The sequence below is a fragment of the Sesamum indicum genome, linkage group LG4 (assembly GCF_000512975.1).
Source record: "Sesamum indicum cultivar Zhongzhi No. 13 linkage group LG4, S_indicum_v1.0, whole genome shotgun sequence".
In the NCBI taxonomy this organism is placed as follows: Eukaryota; Viridiplantae; Streptophyta; class Magnoliopsida; order Lamiales; family Pedaliaceae; genus Sesamum; species Sesamum indicum.
The window spans coordinates 11,163,955-11,174,163 of NC_026148.1; the positions used below are offsets into that span (position 1 = coordinate 11,163,955).

Sequence of the window (10,209 nt, forward strand, 5' to 3'; positions counted from 1 at the left end):
AATAAAGGGGTATCAGTTTGATTGTATTCATTGTTTCAATTGCATATATTGGCCTTAAGGACTAGGCGCAAAATTGCAATATTGGTTCATTTATTGGGTCATCTCAACTTTGATCCTATATTTTATCGAATTTTGTTAATGGTCTTGTGTTCCATTAAAATAGTTAGTATAAAAATATAGTAAATTTAGTCCTTTTCTCACTCCATTATTAGAAACTAATTCCAAAACACGCAATCTTCATGCGTCCATTAGCTGGTGATTTATTAGAGGAAAAAATCACCAGATTACTCTCACATGCATCTGCATATCCTTTCAAAATTCTCTCCAAGTCTTCGTCATTCAAGTATTCTACGCAGAAAAAATTAGCCGGATTTGGAGGGATTTTTCAAAACAATTAGCAAATGATTTAGGGGGCGGCCAAGAATTCTTTTTATTGATGTGATTATTGATTTGGCTTTTTACTGTATGCACACAAGGATCATGTGGTGATTATTCCTGAAAATATTAAAACTAAAGCACCACCTAACGCTACATAAAAATCACATGAGTTGTGTTGTTAGTTTCTAATATATTTGCACTAATTGTGTAAATTTTAACGAGAGATGCGACTACAAATAAAAATCCCCTACAACATAAAGTGGTACCAAAATTGAAATAACCTATTTTTATGGGATCAATATTGCAATTTTGTCTGAACTAGGTGGAGAGGGTACAAGAGTGGTACCAAGAAACTAATAAGGGAAAAGAAGTAAAAGTGGGAAGACACCATTGTTTCTCTTTTTTATTTTATTTTAATTGAAAGAATATATTGCAATCATCCATAGAATGGTAAAATGTACCCATATCTATATAGATTATGGTAACTTATTTTTCAATAGAAAAATGAAACTTGTTTTGATTCCTGCCCGTAAAATGGTCCACATATTATTTTCTTTTATACTCATTATCTTCTTCCACATCACCATTACTTTTGGTTTTTCTCTCTTATTCTCCGCTTGCAGATATTATTTGGATATTTTTCACAGTAATAATTTCCACTATAACTCCCTTTTTATTTCAACTTTTCAACCTCTACTTGCATTTTATTTGCTTTTAATATTTTGTCTGTCACCAATAATATCTTAGTCTAATAGTTAAAAGGTTAAAACTGAGGTTTCATAAATTAATATGAGATCATGTGTTTGAGTCTCGCCGGATGTGTGGATATTTATCTTATTTATATGAATTATTGTATTGTATATATCACTATTAGTTGTATTGATTTACTGATTGAATTGAGCATTGCTCACTGTATCGACATGAGTTATTGTAATTTATTTACGATTATTACTCTAAAAAAATATCTTGTTTTTTAATTTTCTCTTTCTTAATTTCTTTATTGGTGCTTTACACAAAAAAAAAAAAGTTTATTAATAGTATTTTCGAAAAATACCTTCAAGAAATAAAAAATATCTAATTCCATAATATTAACTCCATTCATAGGAAATAGGTTTAAATGCATTTTTTGTTCTATATCTTTTGTATTTTGGTATTTTAGTTCTTTATATTTTTAAAGTAGCAAATAGATTCTGTAATTTTTTAATCTTTCTCGATTTTGATCCTGCAGTCGCATTACAAATGTTGTTGAAAAACAATATGTGTCGTGCATATTTTGTGTGATTTACAATGTAGAAAACAGTCAATTCTTTTATAGTGTTTAAATATATCAGAATATAAGCTATCAACTTAATCAGAGAAATTTTATAACTCATTATTAACTCAAATACATGCTCTGTTTAAAAACGGCCACATATATACGCCAGGTGCATAAAATTCACATTATGTATATATATTTATTTATTTTTTAATACACAGGATCCCTATAAGATGCTAACAAACTAATTCAAACTCTAATCACTTGAATAAATAAATCATAAGAGCGTATTTTTATACCGTATCTACAACATGAATCACGTGTATTTAATACTGTATACCAAAAGTTGTACTTGATTAATCATCTTCATTATATAACAGTATCAGAGAGAGTATTTTATACCTTGTTACCGTAGTGCACTCCCATCTCTTCATGACACACATGTCGAATTCCGTTGGTTTATAGATAATTATCTAATTAATTAATCCTTATTTTACCTTTTCTAATTATCCGTCATATCTCCACATTTATGCTCATTACATCTTTAATTTTTTCTCACCAGAAAAGAAGATTTACAATTAATTATAATTTTATTCGCAATGGACTAAAATTTTGATACATGAATATTATTAACTATAATTGAATAAAATTCAATGTAAAAATTTCGATTATTCACTATGAAAATTATTTTTACCATGACTATAAACCATTACAAATATTTTAGCCTCATCAGTAAAAATCACGATCAACAACTATTGCATAAACATTGTCTGTAACTTTCTACTGCTACTATTTATTTTTAACAATAAAAAATAATTACGATTAAATATTAAATTTCTTCTAACATATCTGCCAAAATATTCCACTGTCTCTACCAAAAAATTCCACTATCACCTTCATTTAATTAATTATACCAACTCCTTTATTATTACACGCTTTTAGGTCAATCCTACTACTTTTTTTAACTGTCTAAATCTGATGGACCACACATGTATTACAGTCTGATGCCCCGAAAGCACACTTTTTCGGACCTGATGGTCGGATTTCTATAAATTCACTTCGTGTTGGGACTTTTCAGTACTACTCTAGCAGCTTGAAACAGCTTCTATCCATATTACCTACATCACTATTTTTGCCGGAAAAAAAACTCAGACAAGATCATGGCTGTAGGGGTAGCCATACAAAGCGATGGCAAGCAATATAATGGAAAGATTACAAAGTTTGTGCTGCTGTCTTGTATGATGGCGGCTTCTGGAGGACTAATTTTTGGTTACGATGTTGGAGTTTCAGGTTTCTTTTTCTAAATTTTCCGACAAATTTCATATGCCGTACTTATATTTGTATTCTTGTATTTCAAGGTTTTTAAATGTTGTAGTTGAATTTTGTGTTCTTGTCTTGTATTTCGAACTTGACGTGCATGTGTTTGGAACACTATGAGAAATATAACATTTGATGATAGGGTAATTGTCATTATTAATAGTAAATAGTTATTGACTGTGGCAATGCAACGGTGCATTCATTTTTTTTTAACCGCTGTTAATAATAGTTATTAATTACGATTTTTAGCCATAACTCTTAATATTATAATCAATACTATTTTTTTTCTAATGAAATTTCTTGTATGCTCGACTTTTAATTCGACACGAAAATGTAACAAAAGATTCTGAACGAGTGGAGTGGACGTGACGGTGTTTCTCTTCACTCACTTTGCATGCAGACAAAATTACTCTTGCTTATAGTTATGAATTAAAACATTATTTTTGTGTAATACTGAAGTGTCAAAATTTGAATGATGAAGGTGGAGTGAGTTCGATGGACCCGTTCTTGAAGAAATTCTTTCCAGGAGTTTACAGGAAGATGAAAGAGGACTCAGATGTGAGCAACTACTGCAAATTCGACAGTCAGCTGCTCACATGTTTCACCTCCTCACTCTACATAGCTGGCCTGGTTTCTTCTTTCTTTGCGGCAACCGTGACCCGGAAGTACGGCCGGATACCGTCCATCGTCATTGGTGGACTGTCGTATATGGTTGGTGCTGCCATTGGCGGTGCGGCTTATAACATTTACGTACTAATTCTTGGTCGTGTGCTGCTTGGTGTCGGGCTCGGTTTTACCAATCAGGTAGTTGCAATAAAAATGAATTTCTCCATGTTTTTGTGCGTCTTAAATATGTATGGAAGAATAGAGAAAATGAATAAATCTTGAGGAAAATACACCAAATTTTACAACAGGAGCTTCGATTGAGTGAAGAAATACAAACAGGGGAAATTTAGGAAAGCAGTTAAATTAATGGATATGTTGTTAGCACTTTCTGTAGTCTGTACTGAATGCGGATTTTTTCGTTCAAGTAACACGCGATGTGCTTTCTCCCTGTCTGCAGTCGGTTCCGTTGTATCTAGCAGAAATGGCTCCGTCGAAATACAGAGGAGCCTTTAACGTTGCTTTCCAAATTTGCATCGGCATCGGACAGAATTCAGCTACACTTATAAACTACGGCACTGTAAGGATCAGAGGCGGGTGGGGCTGGCGAATTTCCATTGCAATGGCTGGTGTGCCGCGATGGCCGGTGTGCCGGCTGCATTTCTTGCACTCGGGGCACTTTTCCTCCCAGAGACACCAAACAGCCTCATCCAGCACTCTAATGACCACGAAAAGGCCAAGAAAATGTTGCAAAAGATCCGAGGCACTGATGATGTCCAGGCGGAACTAGACGATCTCATCGAAGCAAGTTATGCCTCAAAAGCCATACAACACCCTTTCAAGAACCTCATGCAAAGAAAATACAGGCCGCAGCTTGTCATGTCCGTAGCAATCCCATTCTTCCAACAAATAACTGGAATAAACGTCATCTCCTTCTACGCACCGTTACTCTTCCTGACTATCGGTTCGGGAGAGAACGCTTCTCTCATGGCTGCAACAGTGATCGGATTAATAGGCTCGACTTTCGTTTTACTGGCATTGGTGCTGGTAGATAGAGTAGGCAGAAGGCCCTTATTCCACATAGGTGGAATTCAGATGTTGGTTTCACAACTTATGGTTGGAGGGTTCATGGCAGCCAAACTCGGGGATCACGGCACTATGGAGAAGGGTTATGCCTTCGCAGTTCTGATCCTGATTTGTGCATATATTTCAGGTTTTGGCCTATCTTGGGGTCCATTAGGATGGGTTGTCACAAGTGAAATTTTTCCACTGGAAATACGGTCCGCAGCTCAAAGTATAACGGTGGCTGTTAATCTCTTCATGACTTTCTTCATTGCACAGATTTTCATGGCTATGCTCTGCCATTTCAAGTCTGGGATTTTCTTCTTCTTCGCGGCATGGGTCGTAGTCATGTCATTATTCATATATTTCCTACTCCCAGAGACGAAGAACATTCCCATTGAGAAAATGGAGAGAATATGGAGGGAGCATTTCTTCTGGAAAAGGGTTATAGGGGAAAGTGCGTACGAGGAGACGGAGGACAAGAAGATTGAAGCAGCTTAGTGTAGTAAAGGGGTGCCTATAATGCCCCAAGGGTGGTGTGTGTCCCTTGTTTTCTTCAGCATCGAATAATGGTGTGCTCTGCTTCCTGTGATCCATGTTAATTTTGTTCAATTAAGAAATTTTATTTCTTCCCAAGGCATTAACCTCTTGTTATCTTTATTGTTTTATGAGAAATATTAGTTCAGATTGGGTTCGGCTAAGATTTGAACCAATAATACACTTTTGGTGGGATTAGTGTACAATTCAAAAAAATTGATCAATTACACTTGTCATATGATTGATTTAGTTCAACCCAACCTCAATAGAAAGAATTCTTCTAGTTCTATAGGCTTCTCTATAGAGAAAAGCTCGACATCATCACTTAATCTTTCCCTCTTGGAATTTGAACTTTGAAGCAAATACACTATAGTCGCTTACTAAAATTAGGGAAGATGAAAGAAAAATAAAATACTTTGTGTCGTTAAACGATCAAAGATTGGCAAGGAAATTTTATTCGGGTTTAGAAGAAATTGGTTATGCTACGAATAACAAGGCGAAATTATGAGCTTCCATGACTAGGACTGATTAAGATGCGATTCTTCTACGTTTTATTTAATAAATTTTAATGAATGGTCCAACTCAATTCAATTCGAATGAGTTTTAAATTTTTTTTATTACTCCTACTAGAGACGGGGGCGTTTGTATAGCAAAATCATTAGATATAAGTTGTTTTCGTAATCAGTAGGGACACCCTTTTTCTTATACAGTATTTTGAGAGGCCATTCTCTTCCATGACTGTATATGGGAACTTTTATCGATACTTTGCTCATATCCCATCCAACTCCTACTGCAAGAGAAATGTATGGATGAGTGGACCTATTGGCACAATGTTATTGGAGTTTTTAAAGAATGTCTGCAATTTTTGTTTGTACGTCATTTGTGTATATAAATTTACACTTTAAAATACGTTATAAATAATAATAAGATATATAAACCAACACATCATATATTAAGTAAATAAAGTAAGTAAAATAAAATAAATTTAGAGATATTATCGATACAAGAAATTTGAGGTAAGTGAAATTTTCATATTAATATAGATAGATAGTATAAATCATATACATGAGAAGAAGAATTTGAATAAGGGTGATTGAAAATACATAAGAACACTTTTTGGTAGCTTAAAAAATTGGTGTCGCAGTGTAAGCAACCGCTAATAAATTTAGTGAAGGAATTAGACCGATTAAAGACGGATTCAAAGACAGATTTCGTCTAAGTTTGTTTGGAAAGAGAGACAGCTTTTAAGACAGAATTCGTTCCACCTTAAATATCAAGGACGGATTTAGCTACAGAATCAACCGTGCGACTTTCAGCAACAGATTTTTTTATGGAAATTCATCTCTAATTTTGTTAGTGATCCTTGATAGATTATATATATGTAAGAACTAATTTTTTGTCTCATACAACATTGCATATAAATTATTAACAATGTTCATTTTTTTCATTCATAAACAGTTATTTTTTATCCAATATCAATAATTTGAAAAAGGAGAAATAACACTTTCTTGTAATTTAGGCCTTTTTCACTTTTAATCCCAGTTACGAGATTCTTATTTTTGGTTTAGTAATTTTCAAAATATACATGGCACTATTGGTCTCATAATACCTTTTTATCAGATATTTTAAGTATAAATGCCACGTGCTCGACACATGGTCATCAAGGCCTTCCAACAATCTTTATATAGGAAGGCTTTTTAGTTAGCCAGTACACATAACACAGGCGAGGCGCTTCCAATCTGCGAGTAACAACTTAAACCATTTTAAGTGGATCGAAATTGCCTGTGGGATAAGGTGGACGACCACATCCATTTCCAGCAGAGGAATCCTATGTTATTGCACTTTAAGTGCAGAATCACAGGGCACATTATAGAGTGAGAAAATGCAAAACGTAACATTTCTTTTGTAGAATTGATTCAGGTTTCAACTATGTTATCACTTGCAAAATTTCAATATTCGTGCACAACAGCTCATTTCTAACCTGATCAAGTGTTTGGATCCTCAACGTAACTTAATTAGTAGCATCAATTAGGGACCATATAAATATAAGGGATAATCATACGCCCTCGATCCAACGAGTTTATCATATTCTCTGCCATAGATAGGAGCTACATAACTGGATTATGATGCATGGTAGCTGCCTAGGTAAATTTCCAAAATAGTAAGAAAAGCGCAGTCAGACAGAGAGGTTTTCTTCCTGAATACAATCATTTTTGTGCTGTCTAATGTTATTTATAGTGCTGTCAACTCAAATAAAAATTGGGCAAATGTAGAAAGAATATCAATTAGTTGTCGATCGGATTCTGAGTCATAATGGAAGTATCGTAATTAGGGGTCCAATATCCATAACCAGAAAAATCTATGGAATTTAGAATATTATCCATAATGCATATATTCATGCATGCATGTTTATATAGATATATAGAAATATTCTGTCAGAATTCACACACACACACACACACATATATATATATATATATGTGTGTGTGTGTGTTTCTGAATATATTCTCCATTTAGTATATGGATTTGTATTCTTTAATTAATTATCTCTATTGTCAAAGATTTCAAGGAATATTTAGTGAACTAGAAGACTTTATTATATACATACGTGCATGCAAACTTACTTAATAACTGCAGCTGATAATATTATATATATATATATATATAAATATATATATATATATATATGAAGAATATTAAAAACTAAAACCTTCGGGTCATTCAAAGATAGCACAATTATGGGTCACGTTAGCTTCATCATAACTTATATGGTTAAAATTACAATTACAATTTTAAATGATGTGTTTATAAATTTATAAAAAAATAAAATATTATATAATTGGACATGACTTGAAGGAATATTATTGTAACCTACTCCTTAAAAGGAACATAATGTTTTTCCTTTGGCATTTCTATAGAGTATCAAGAATGTCAAAGATGTCTCAGAACAGAAAATACATTATGATCTGAGTAGCTTATTTAGTAACCCTTGATCAATTTTTCCATACAATAAAACTGTAAAATTGACAAATTCCAAAGGTGATCCAAACCCTCTTGCTTTAATGAATATATGAAATGAAACGTAAGATTGAAATTAATGAAAAGAATTATTAATAAGGTAGTGATTCAAGGTGCCCATTGGATCCAACCAGCCTAGCATAGATCAGCTTGAGAAAGGTGGGTTCAAAATTGGTATTATAGTACCATGGTCGATACTGAAGCTTTAAACGGATTTTAATTGGGTTTATTTTTCAACTCAAATCTGATCCCATAGATCAGTTTGACTGAGGTGCAAAACCTGCCCAGGTGTCATTGACCGCATATTAGCCAAGAATGTGGGCAATGACTCAAGAGGGATGTGGGGGCAGCAAGGGGAAGTCAGCATGCACGCATGTGGACAAAACGACAAGTGAGCAAAGACTCTTACGGATTGAGGATTGCAATACTGTTCGTATGGAACTTCCTTAAGGTATAAGGATGCTATACGCCAAGTATGAATTCATTTCATGGACGTTTGGGAATGGGGATATAAGGACGACAGTTAGGCGCCATCCTGCATGCAAGCAGGAGATTCATGAGTGACATAGAGTGCTTTAATGATGGAGTTTATTGAAACTGTTCCAATAGCGAGATTCTTGGAGTGTTGGAAAACACCTCCACCATGTTTCAGAGTTAGGCGGTTCCGTTTGGATAGGAAACGTGTTTGGAGTCTGCCAATGCATTGGTGGTACAGTAATTTTAGAGTATTGTGAGGGCAATTCCCTAACGATAGATAATCAAATGGGGTTCAAAGTCAGCAGTGTTTTTACAGAAATTGAGAGTTACGCAATGATTCAAGCGACATATGATTTGAAAGTCGGACGAGGGAGATGTGAAAAGGGTCCTTGCTTGGCCATTTCAATGTCTACTGTTGAAATAAAAAAAATATTTTTAAACCTATTATAAAGAGAGGGTGCATGAATGGTAAGCTCTAGAAAGCCATCCAGTGCAGTAACGCGCTAAATAAAAAATCCCTTGGGGGAATGTAGGAAAAGGTCAGTTTTAGGCATCTTAAAGTAGTGTTTAGAGTCGTTGAATGAGATGGAAATCAAACAAGCAGTGTGGGGCCAGGACGATCCATGTTGGGCCCAAAAGCAGCCGAGTGGGGCTGCAAGAAATTAGGGGCAACATCTCTAAGCTGAATGGGTGATCGAGGCAAGCACTGCAATGCCTTGTGAACCAACTCGTGACATGCATTATTGGGTTCTACCCTTGCATAGAGGTCCGTTGGCTAAGATAGCGGTCGTGGGGCGACACTATACTGTGGGCAAATTGAGAAGCCACGTCAAAAGGCAAAAAGACAAGTTGGGCATACTGTGTGGAATCAATGCTAGAATTTGGCATATCAATTGGACCTCGGACTTATGGTATTGTCCTACTCAGGCGAGGCATGAAAGACTGGCATGACGAAGCTTGCGCCAAAGATGCACCGAGTTAGCATTAGGCATGGGATGGGCATTGTGGGCACATGAGTGCCCGGTAATGCTGAGGCGGAGCGAGGATGCTCTTTGTCGTTGAGAGATATATTGTTAGGATTCGAGATTGTGGGCTAGATGCTTGGCAGCAGACAAAGAGCATTGATGACAGATTAACATCCTTACCGGCCTCAAGCCTTAATAAGCCGCCCTCAACTGGTGAACACACTTCTATTGGCTTCGAGCCTTGATAAGTCGCCCCTTCTTGCACTCTTACGCATTTTAATAGTGAAGAGCCCTAATAAGACCCCCTCAGTTAGTGCACTGTTACTCATTAACCCTATCAAGCTACCCCCAGCTGGTGCATCCTTGCTCACTTTTTAGGCTATTACCTCAAGTTGTTGCCTTCGGCAAACACATTTACTTAGCTATAAAAGCTATTGTCTAATGGAACATATATGCTAAATCACTACTTGGATTATCTTTATACTTGACTCAATACTCGAGCACTCGCATACCTCGAGTTGTGTCAAGTTATAATCTACCCTTGTTGTATAAAGCTATCTATATCCTACTTTCAAGAGGAGTAGAAGTGAGGGAAGG

General features: G+C 35.3%; 1 pseudogene; it reads left to right on the plus strand.

Moving 5' to 3' along the window:
* LOC105160632 lies at positions 2,704–5,300 on the plus strand (annotated as a pseudogene).